Genomic DNA, 11,445 nt, shown 5'->3' on the forward strand with positions numbered 1-11,445 from the left:
GGTCTCGACCCGAGTCTCAGTAATGGTGTCCGTGTCCCACTGCACCCTCACCACCCAAATTACCAACAAAATCAGCCGCTGGTGACAGGTCTTTCCCGCTGCCTGCTGGAATATTGTATTGGTCGCTGGTAAGCTGCTATAAGGGATCTCATTCTTGGCTCAGGGATCTCAGGCTGCCGCTTCCTCCCGGCAGACAGTGACTGCCCCAGAAAGGTTTCCAATGGTCTCTCTCAGGTGCCCATTCATCTTCAGGCAGCATCTCTTTCCCTGTGCCTTTCCTCCAATTCTGCTCTTCTGTGTTTGGTGCGATCTGATTCAGTGAACTGTTCAGAGCACCAAAAATCTCAATTCAAACTGTTGTACCTAGTTCTTAAAGTTCTTAGATGCCAGAGGGAAAAAATGTGGTGCTCACTGGCGAGACTCCATTTTGAATCTCCTCTGCTCCATCTCTTCTTTGTTATTTAAATAGTAAAACTGTGACAAAAAGACTGAATGGTTTCTTTAGAAAAATAGTAATTCAATTTATTAGTAATTTATTTAGGTCTAAAATTGAATTTAGGTTTAAAATTGAATGTATCCAATTCAGGGAAGTAAGTACTTCAGTTTTTAAAGATTCATGTCCACAGTCCAGTTGCAAGGATTTTTGTTTTCTTTATGTTAGGTGTAATAGAAACCTATGGAGGAAGGGCACTTTGTCTCCAGGAAGAGTGTGGTTGAAAGTAGAATATGGAACAAAGAACTAGATAATTTGCCTGGATGTGTCTTTAGGGATTTACTGAAAACAGCCACATATTATCTAATTTAAATTAGATTTTGGTCTTTGTATTGTCTTGTAGCCACCTTGGGACTATGACTTAGGGCTGTATGGTCATGACTCATACTGTGACCCCACATAGCCATGTGGTAAAGCTCTAGAATCAATCCTGTAAACATTTTTAATCTTCACTTATGTACATATCCCATTCATGATCTTTTCTGAAGTTCCACTAGCAACAATGATGAATTAATTTGTCACCAATTATGATTTTGTGGTAATTTCATTTATTTTCTGTCATATGCTGATGTTTTCCCTCATCCTGGATGATTATGTTTGTTTTTTCTTTGTCTTGTCTAAGGCTTTAATAAATTGTGTGTGTGTGTGCTTGTGTGTGTGTGTTGGGCAATCTACTTCTGTAGTAATACTGCCTTGGAAACCCAAGGAGGGGTTGCTATGAGTCATATCCAACTCCATGGCAGTGAGTTTGGCTTGGTTTTATATATATATATATATATATATATATATATATATATATATATAACAAATATATTTGCTGTTGTTATGTGCCATGGAGTTCAGACCCCACTCATAGTGACCCTTCCTTGGGTTTCCTTATCACTACGGAAGTAGATTGTCAAACCTTCCTTCTCAGGAGTGGCTCATGGGTTTGAACTGCCAGCCTCCTATGTGTGTGTGTGTGTGTGTGTATATATATATATATATATATATATAATATTTTATCATAGCTTAAATGATTATATTTTGTATTGTATGGTTTAAAATGATAGAAAAAATACAAACTATGTTCTCTAATGACAGTGGAGTACATTTAGAAATTAGTAACAGAAATGAATTTGGGAAACTTAAAAATATGTGGAAACTAAATAACACTTATTAATTAACCAGTAAGTCAAAGAATTAAGTGAAAAGACAACTAGAAAATACTTTGAGATGAATGAAAATTAAGACAGAACATAATAAAACAGTGCAGGGAAAATTATATATGCAAATGCCTGTATTAAAATGAAGATTGATCTCAAATCAATATTCTAAACTTCTACCTAAGACATAGGAAAAAGAAGCACAAATATAACTTAAAGAATGTAGAAGAAGGTAATAATGATTAGAGCAGAACAAATTCACAAAAAAAGCAGAGAAAACTAAATGAAGTTAAAATTTGGTTCTTTCAAAAGATCAACACAGTGCACACAACGTTTGCCAAAGTGACTAAGAGAAAACAAAGAGAGAGAAGACTCAAACCTAATCTTAGATATGAAAGCAGAAGCATTGACACTAACCTTAGAGAAATAAAAATCATTACAAAGGAATACTATGAATTTTATATACCAATAAATTAGACAACTTAGATTAAATGAGCAAATTTCTATGAATACATAAATTACCAAAACTAAGTTAAAAAAAAAAAACAACTGAACAATAAGAATAAGTTTATAGCAAGTGTATTAAATTATGTCCTCCCCCATCCCTACAAAATATGTGTCAAATTGGTTAGGCCGTGATTCTCAGTGGTTTGGCAGCTATGGAATTTGGTGATTATGCAATGATGTAATTTGGCAATTATATAATAATGTAATCACACTCCCTGATGTGATCTGATGTAATTATCCTCCATGTCTGATGTGTTGTAAATCCCGACTTCTGTGTCTTTATAAGAAATGATACTATACATTGCATGATAGAATTTTCAAGACCAATAACTTATTCATTGCAAATATCTTTTTTCAACAACATAAATAATGACTAAATATGTGGACTTTGCCAAATGGTCTACACAGAAATCAGATCAACTACATATGTGAAAAGAGTTAAAACAAGGTCAGGATCTGACTGTGGAACAGATCATCAACTGCTCATATGCAAATTCAAGTTGGAGCTGAAGAAAATTAAAATAAGTCCACGAGATCCAAAATACCACCTTGAGTATATCCCCACAATCAAATGTCTTTTCATATTCAAAAAAACACAGGTAAACATCTTTCTGGAATTTTTTGCTTTCAGTTAAGAGCCATCTGACATCAGTAATGATATCCCTCATTCCACATACTCTTCTGAATCCAGCTTGCATTTCTAGAAGGTCCCTGTCAAAATACTGCTGCAACCAGTTTTGAATTATCTTCAGCAAAATTTTACTTGTGTATGATATTAACGATATTGTTGGATAATTTCCACATTCTATTAGATCACTTTTCCTTGGAATGGGACAAATATCAATCTCTTCCAGTCAATTGGCCAGGTAAATTTCCTGTCTTCTAAATTTCCTGGCATAAATAGTAAGCACCTCCAGCACAGAATCCATTTACTGAAAGTTGTTAAAGGGTTTTCTGTCAATTCCTAGAGCCTTGTTTTTCTCCATCTTCACTGTTTTTGTTCTCTAGGGAATCCAGTCTAAGACAAGTGACACTCATTACAATCTTTGAATTGTACAACCATTCTCACCTTCCTTTTCCAAGTTGTTTCCTCCCTATTAACATAACCTCATTGGCCCCTAAGTTTCCTATCTAAATTTTTGAATTGCTGTTGCCAATACAATCTCATATAGCTACATCTTTAAAAAGCACAGTGTTCAAGGCAGATATTCTTTACTATTTAAGCTAAACTGTTGTTTAGTTTTAAGAAGACTTCGGGTGGTTATTTTTGATTTAAGTTTAAAGTTTAAAGATTAACTCGGGGAGTTAATAATTCATTAACTCAGGGAGAATAGTAATTTCATGGGATCATCTAGCCTCTATGGTGCCAGAAAATCTGGATTCAATAAAAATTTGAAATTCTGTTCTTTATTTTCTCCATTTTTATCAGGATTCATCTATAAAATCTTTGATCAAAATGTCCAGTAATGGTAGCCAGGAATCATTTAGTTCCTCTGGTCTCATAGCAAAAGAGGCAAGAAGGAAATTAGCAACACATTCCATTCCCTCTTCCTATACTAGACTCTCCTTTCTCTGCTCCTCCAGACATTTAGAGACCAATTGTATCTTGCATAGCAGCTTGCTTACTATTTTTCCTAAAATATGCTCCCATTTTATTCCATAACCTGGGATTTGGTTATTTGTATTTAGACTGTTTATTTAAAAAAAAACAAAAAACAATGATCAGTGTCTTAGATCTCTAATTTCAAAACTGAGTATTGTGGTTACTGTGTTTTCTGTTGTTACTATAGCTACTTTGGTTTGGTATAGAAGAAGAGACATAGGTTTTAGAATTTAAATCATGATCCCATTATTCTCTGCTCAAAAAATCCTAGTTACTTCATCAGTCTCATCCTCATTTCCACATTTATATTTATCTATAAGTAAAGTAACATGCAGATTTTGTTTAGTTTCCTTTGTTTTAAATTATATGTTTATGTATAATTAGTTGGTTTACACAGTATATTATTGGCTTGCATACTGTTGTGTTAACTGAATTAGATGAATAGTTCTTACTTGGGTCTCTTAGGGTTCTTTTCAGAAACAGAATTAACTAAAATAAATAAATTTTTTATCTACTTATTTATGTATTTAAAGGAATTGGCATATATAATTGTGGGTGGTTGGCAAAATACCAAATCTGTAGGCCAGGCAATAGCTGGAGATTCCTGCATGCCTTTGTCCTAAAATACATAGGTCCGGCCATGAGTAGCATAAAGAGTGAATGAACCATGGCAACATATTTATTAATAGTCTGAAGGCACAATATACCGTGCATAAAACTCCTTTTTTTTTTTTTGTCTCAAGGCATTCAACTGACTGGATGAATCACAACCACATTATGGATGGTAATCTACTTAAGGACAATTGATTTAGTCACATGTCAACGCTTCATTACAGCACCTACGCTAATATTTGAGGAAATAACAAGGTTCCATTGCCTAGCCTTCTTGACACATAAAATTAACTATTACAGTCTACCCTTTGTCAGCTTGGCACAAATATGCATATTCTTAACCACACTAATCTTCAAATAAAGACAATAGCAAAGTCACACATTTGGCTAACATGATACAACTGCTCATGTACAATAGAATATGTACCAACCAGTTCCTAAGACAGGATACAAAATTAATGCATCTTATGTTTTGTAAGTAATGACATGTGAAAGGGAAGGAAACAAAGATATTTGATACACACATGCACATATATTCACAACAAAACAAGAAAGAAATAATCATAACAATTTCTCATTTCTGCAACTGGTCATTGTAGTGCCTAAGGCATTTGACTGCTAACCAGAAGGCTGGAGGTTCAAACCCATCAGCTACTCCTCAGAAGGAAGGTTGGGCTATCTACTTCTGTAGTGATGTTGTTGTTGTTGTTATTCCTCGAAAATCCAAGGAAGGGTCTCTATGAGTCAGTCCGACTCAACAGCACATAACAACAACAACAAGCAATTGGTCATATGCTTGTAGATGGTGTTCATGACTACCTCCTTCTTCTATCCATTCCATATTCCCTTTGCCCTCACCAAGCATTTCAGTCAATGTCATTCTTTGCCTGGTCAGGTGATCCAAACCTTCATTCATAACCAAAATTATGAAACCCTAACTGGCTTGTTGTGGTTTTCCATTCATTCCAACCACAGGACATTTTATTACTGAGAGACGTCCTAAGAAATCTCCTCTATTCCAGAGATCTGTGTTCTTCCTTATCTCCACTGTGTAATAAAAGCCCAATTTTCCCTTGGTAACCAGGGTCAATAACACCATCCAGTATAATAACTCCCGTTTTAGCTTGTTGATTCAGAGGCATGAGGAACATAAAGTAACTGGGTAGCAGTCTTCCAGTTCAGTGGAACCATTGTAGAGTTTCCTCATGAGAGCATTCCTTCCTTTGGAACCAAGACCTGTAGACTAGCAGAGTATAGGTTTGCAAGGTCAGGAAGCAAATATTTTGCTATTGGATCACTAGGAGTAATAGTGAGTGGTGGCACTTTTATTTCCATCCCTTTATTACTGGACCTATAAATCCTGGCTATGGGAGAAACAGCACCATGTATAGGACACTGATTTTGAACATATAGAGTAGCCTCCTGGAGAACATAGCCTGAGCCCTGCAAGGAATTGTCACTAAGCTGACACTATAAAAGAGTGTTCAAATGGTCATTTCATGATGTATCAAGTCAGTTACTTCCGGATAATAGGAATTTTTATAAGATCAGTGAGCTCAATGAATATAAGAATATGAGTTCAATGCCACACTTCATTCGCTGTTCAATGAGTTCCTTAATCAGAAGCAATGCTGAGTTGAATACCATGACTTTAAAAACCCATTGCCCTTGAGTCAGATCTGAATCATAGCTATCCTTCCTTGGGTTTCTGAGACAGAATCACTACAGAAGTAGATTCCCCAACCTTCCTTCTCAGGAGTGGCTGGTGGGTTTGAACTGCCAGCCTTCTGGTTAGCAGTCAAATGCCTTAAGTACTATGCCATTAGAGGTCCTCTATGAATGGTGATTATGGCAGAAATATTATGTGCAAGGAAGGCAAATCTATATCCAGACAGTGTATTTCAGTAAGAAATAAACAATTCTACAGTAGAAGGCCAAACCCAAACCCATTGTCATCAAGTGGCTTCCAGCTCATAGTGACCCTATAGTACAGAGTAGAAATGCCTATAGGTTTTAAAGGCTGTAAATCTTTACAGAAGCAGACTGCTTCATGTTTCACCAGTGGAACAGCTGGTAGGTTGAAACCACCAGTCTTTTGGTTAGCAGCTGAATGCTTTAGCCACTGCACCACTAAAGTTTCTTCTGATAGAAGCAGTCCAATGAAATCAACCTGCCACTATGTTGCTGGCTGAACCTGGTCTGAACCTCCCCTGAAACCTGTCCACCCTGGGTGATCCTCTTGGTGTCACAACTTCCAGCATTTATAGCAACATGCAAGCCACCACAGTACAAAAAAACTGACAGAAGGATGGTAGAACACGGACATACTGCCTTAAAAGGAAAGCTGGGCACACTAGGAAATCAAGTTGGGAAATGGTTCATCCACACATAAAACAAGTTTCATATCAACAATTAAACGCAAGATCTGCTCCTTCACGATCTTTAAGTTGTCAACTCAGTTCCTGGTGCATACTAACCAGTGCCTTTTTTTTAGTTTGAACTTTGCCATGCTTGAAGAAGTAATTTAAAACTGTTCCCATAAAGCCTTTTCTTTACTGGAACCTTGAGCCCAATCATTGTCCAGCTGCTCATACCCTTAGTCCCTTGAGCTCCATGTTACCACCAAGTCCTATAGCTTTTACATTGTAAAATACCATATTTTATGTCATGTAAGATGTCATTGATTTTTGGACACACTGTTGTCATATGAAAACTAACCCACCAGCCTCTTCTCAGAAGGAAGGTTGGGCAATCTACTTCCTTAGTGATACTGCCTCCAAAATCCAAGGAGGGGTCGCTACAAGTTGGATCTGACTGGATGGCGGTGTATTTGTTTTTTTGTTTTGTTTTGTTTTGGTTGTCATGTGAAGGAGTCCTAGTGGTGCAATGGTTAAAGTACTTAACTGCTAACCAAAATTTCAGTGGTTCAAACTCAACAGTGGCTCTGTGTGTGTGTGTGTATGGGGGGGGGGAACACCTGGTAATGTAATCTGCTGCTGTAAGGATTATCCACAGGAAACCCTATGGAACAGTTCTGCTCTGTCCTGTTGTTGTTGTTGTTATGTGCTGTCGAGTTGGACCTGACTCAAAGCAACCCTTCCTTGGGTTTCCAAGGCAGTATCTCTATGGAAGTACATTGCCCAACCTTCCTTTCAAGGTGTGGCTGGTGGGTTTGAAACACAGGCGTTCTGGTTTGCAGTCAAATACCTTAGGCACTGCATTATCAGAGCTCCCCTGCTCTGTCCTATAGGGTAGTAATGAGTCAGACTGACTCAATGGCACACAACAATTATCTTATGCACCTCTAAGAAAGAAAATTATTTAAAATTCTAAGCTATATCCACTTTCAGAGATGTAAAAATAGAATGCATGCACATTCTAGAATCAATGTAAAATGATAATAGTTTGACTCTTAAAAAATGCAGCTACTCATGGCAACTTTACATGTATCAGACTTGTACTCAGTAGGGTTTTCAATGACTGATTTCTCAGAAGTAGGTTGCCAGGCCTTACTTCTGAGGTGCCTCTGGATGGACTAGAACCTCTAACCTTTGTGTTACTCACCCAATAAGTAAATCATTTGCAACCTCAGGGACTCCATCATACTCAGTGCTCTCCCATTAAAGATCTAACTCCGTAGGGTGAGCTACAAGACCCTGAATGATCTGACTTCTATTCTCTTTCAAAGCCTTATATTGGCAAGCTTCTCAATTTCTCAACTCCAACCATACCCAGACCCTCTCTGTTCTTCAGACACTATGCTTTCACCACCTCTCAATGGCCAAGCAGTTGCTTCTTCTGCAAGCTCTTCCTCCTTCTCTTCATCTAACTAATTCCTGCTTTTTAGCCTTGCCTATCTTGTCCAAAAATTCCTCCCTGACCACTATTTTCTAAGAACTACATGCTCCCATGGCACTCTTTGCACTTCACCTGCACAACACTTGTCACACTTGTGATTATTTACTCAAAAGCTTGCTACGCACCTTAATCAGCTCCTTGAGTGCCATTTTCACCCCTTGCAGTGGCTCTCCTTCCCTCCTCTTTACAATACATGTTTCTCTTTGAGATACGTGTAAGTCTAAAAAGCAAAAGAAATAAATATAATAAGATAGAAAAATCTTTTTTCTCTATTGATCACCCTGTTCTCCAAATGTTTTCTCAAGGAATTATTTAATATTCAAAATGACACAATGATGCATTATAAATAAAAAGTGTACTAAACAAATAACGAGGTCTCTGCCGTGGGAAGTTTACAACTAGTGTATGTTAATATTTGCAAAGTGCCTCAAATGCCTTGTTGTTGTTGTGTGCCGTCGAGTCGGCCCCAACTCAGCGACCCTTCCTTGGGTTTCCGAGGCAGTATCACTATGGAAGTAGATTGCCCAACCTTCCTTCCAAGGAGTGGCTGGTGGGTTTGAACCGCCAGCTTTCTGGTTACTATGTGCCTTAGGCACTATGCTACCAGAGTATTAACATTTTGTTGTATATCCTTTGAAGCCTTAGTCCATACTGCAATACCACCTAAATCTTCCTGCCAATAAACTTGTGGACACCCACTGACTGCAACAAGATGGATTCACATAGTAGCTGCAACAATGGGTTTAGGTATAGCAAGGATTGTGAGGCTGGCACACTACTGGGTAGTGTTTTATTCTGTTGCACATAGGTGACTATGAGTTGGAGCTTACTCAACAGCACCTAAAAACAACAACATACTATTTCATGCCATTCACCCTTCAAAATAAGCAGTTTTGCAGTCTTTTGCCATCTCAGTGCCCACTTTACCTTTGTAATTCAGTCCTTTCAAACATGAACACATCTATAAGGAAGTGTTTCTCAATGTGCGTTTCTCAGAACAGCACTCCTACAAGATCTTGCTCCAAAGGAAGTTGGGTACATTTAGGAAATCATGTAAGATAATATATGGATTTTGTTTTCAGATGATAAGTTTGTAGTAAATTGTTATGCAGCTGTAGGAAACAAATATGATAAACAAGTGTACATGTACTACCACAAAATAAACACAGGAAAACTTAAGATAAAATTGTCTATTTATCCAGATTCTGGGAAAGGATCAATACTTTTTGTTTTTGGTTTAATAAGTACAGTTGTTATGTTACTGGAGCCACCAAGGGATAGCACTGAGGAGGATAAAAGGAAGGACTTTTATTTATGCCAGCATAGACTCAGTGGATTCGCATGCAGATACTGAACCCCGAACAAAGAATGTGTGAGGTCTTTATAGGATTTCTCTTCTGGGTGTTTGTGGTGAAGGGGTGATTAGTTATCATAGGCTTGCAGACACTTACAGAAGCAGAAAAAGTGTGAAGAGGAGCAGGGGAATGGGGAAGGGACTGATTACAGGGAAAGGCGGGGGATAGGGCATAAGAATTTTGCACTCCGTATACATTGGGCCCTCAAACTGGCTCAGACTGGTTATTTCTGGCTCTGTAATACAATATGTTATTGAATTTGTTGAGTTCCTTTACTTAATTCATAGTTAATATTTTCCTTAATTTCTCCCTACTGCCGCAGTTAAATGAATTGGAATTCAAAACCATATGAATTTTAACATAAAACAAGTCCTCTGAAATATATAATGTTCATTAAACATTGAGATCTGCAGAAGTTATGAGTTTTCTTCCCTCTAGCCTTAGATGCTGGAAATGAAAGGATAAATGGCATTCTTCCATCCTCCATGCCTGAGAGTTATGAATAGCTGTCCCTGTAAACATCATTGAGTTTCACCAAGCCAGAAGGCTGTTTGGGGTTGCCATGTACCAAGATCTAAGGTAAGATATACCTCATATCTCTAGATTCCTTATTGTAAAAAAACCTGCAATTTCTGGATTTATGAGCCACAGCAGTGCTGGAATAAACATTTATCATGTCGGTTTTCTAGCTACATGATGAATGAGGTATAAAAACTTAAAAATTCCAACCTTAAGTGGCTCCCAGTGGCTCCAGGGGAGAAAAACCTGGCGATCTGCTACTACAGAGATTACAGCCTAGAAAACCCTGAGACAGGGCTATTCTGTCACCTGGGGTCACTATGACTGGAAATCTACTCAACAGCACCTAAAAAAACAATGGGCTATCTTGGATGGTACACACGGTTCCTGTTCCCATAATGAATAGCAGTGCATAAAAGGGATTTCTCAAAAAGTTTCACTTGACTTCAGGCCTCCCAGAAACTACTGCTAGCACAGGTACCTTCTCTCAGGCCCCTGGGCCTTGTGTGTCAGGGAGCGGGGGTGGCAGATTGTGGTGGAAGGCTGGGTGTACCCTGTCTGAATCAACTTGTACCTCTCAACACTGGGCAGAGGAGAGACTTTCTCAATCTCCCACAGCAGGCAGTGGCAGTGACTGTGGCAGTGGCTTCTTGCAGGAAACTTTTGATAACCATAAATAAGGGTTAATGCTGAGTAGGAGTATGATTCATGTGAGTCTTGTTGACAGTGCACTCATTTGTGTTAATGTGGAATTTTTGCCTGAAAATATCAGTGTAGCACTCTCAAAGGTAGTCATTTGAAATGAAGTACATTTAAAATACAAATGTATTGGTGTTTACACTCATACTAACATATTTTACACAAATTAGACGCACCGTATGTTTTTGCGTACAGATGTTTGTTTATTTGTTTTAATGTTGATGACTTCACTTCATTTTTTTCTTTCCAAAGAATTTAACGTTAGTCTTTGTTTTGTTTTAGTGCCTGTTGACATGGAGGTTTGGTTCCTAGCTACAGACCCTCACCAACCTACCCCAAAATAGCACCTCTCCTGTCAGAATTCCTTCCCTGCTCTGCAAACTGCTTCCTCCAGTGCAAAAAGAAATCAGTTTTTCTGACTAGGAAATAGCTCAGTCAGCCCCAGCCCATGAAGTACACAGATCTGCGTACCTTGGGCTGCCTGGCCCCTCTGAGCAGCTACTCAGAAAGCGGAGGCTAGGCCAGCATGCCACAGCCATTCACATTCCACCCCTCTATGTGGCTGGCTGGCTGTCTGGCTGCCACAGTCTAGCTGTTTGAATCTCCCTCATGTTCAGAGGCTGCAGGTGAAGCATGATAGCCAAGGACACAGAG

The sequence above is a fragment of the Orycteropus afer genome, unplaced genomic scaffold (genome assembly GCF_000298275.1).
Source record: "Orycteropus afer afer isolate SDZICR_OR568_19922 unplaced genomic scaffold, OryAfe1.0 scaffold00677, whole genome shotgun sequence".
NCBI lineage: Eukaryota > Metazoa > Chordata > Mammalia > Tubulidentata > Orycteropodidae > Orycteropus > Orycteropus afer.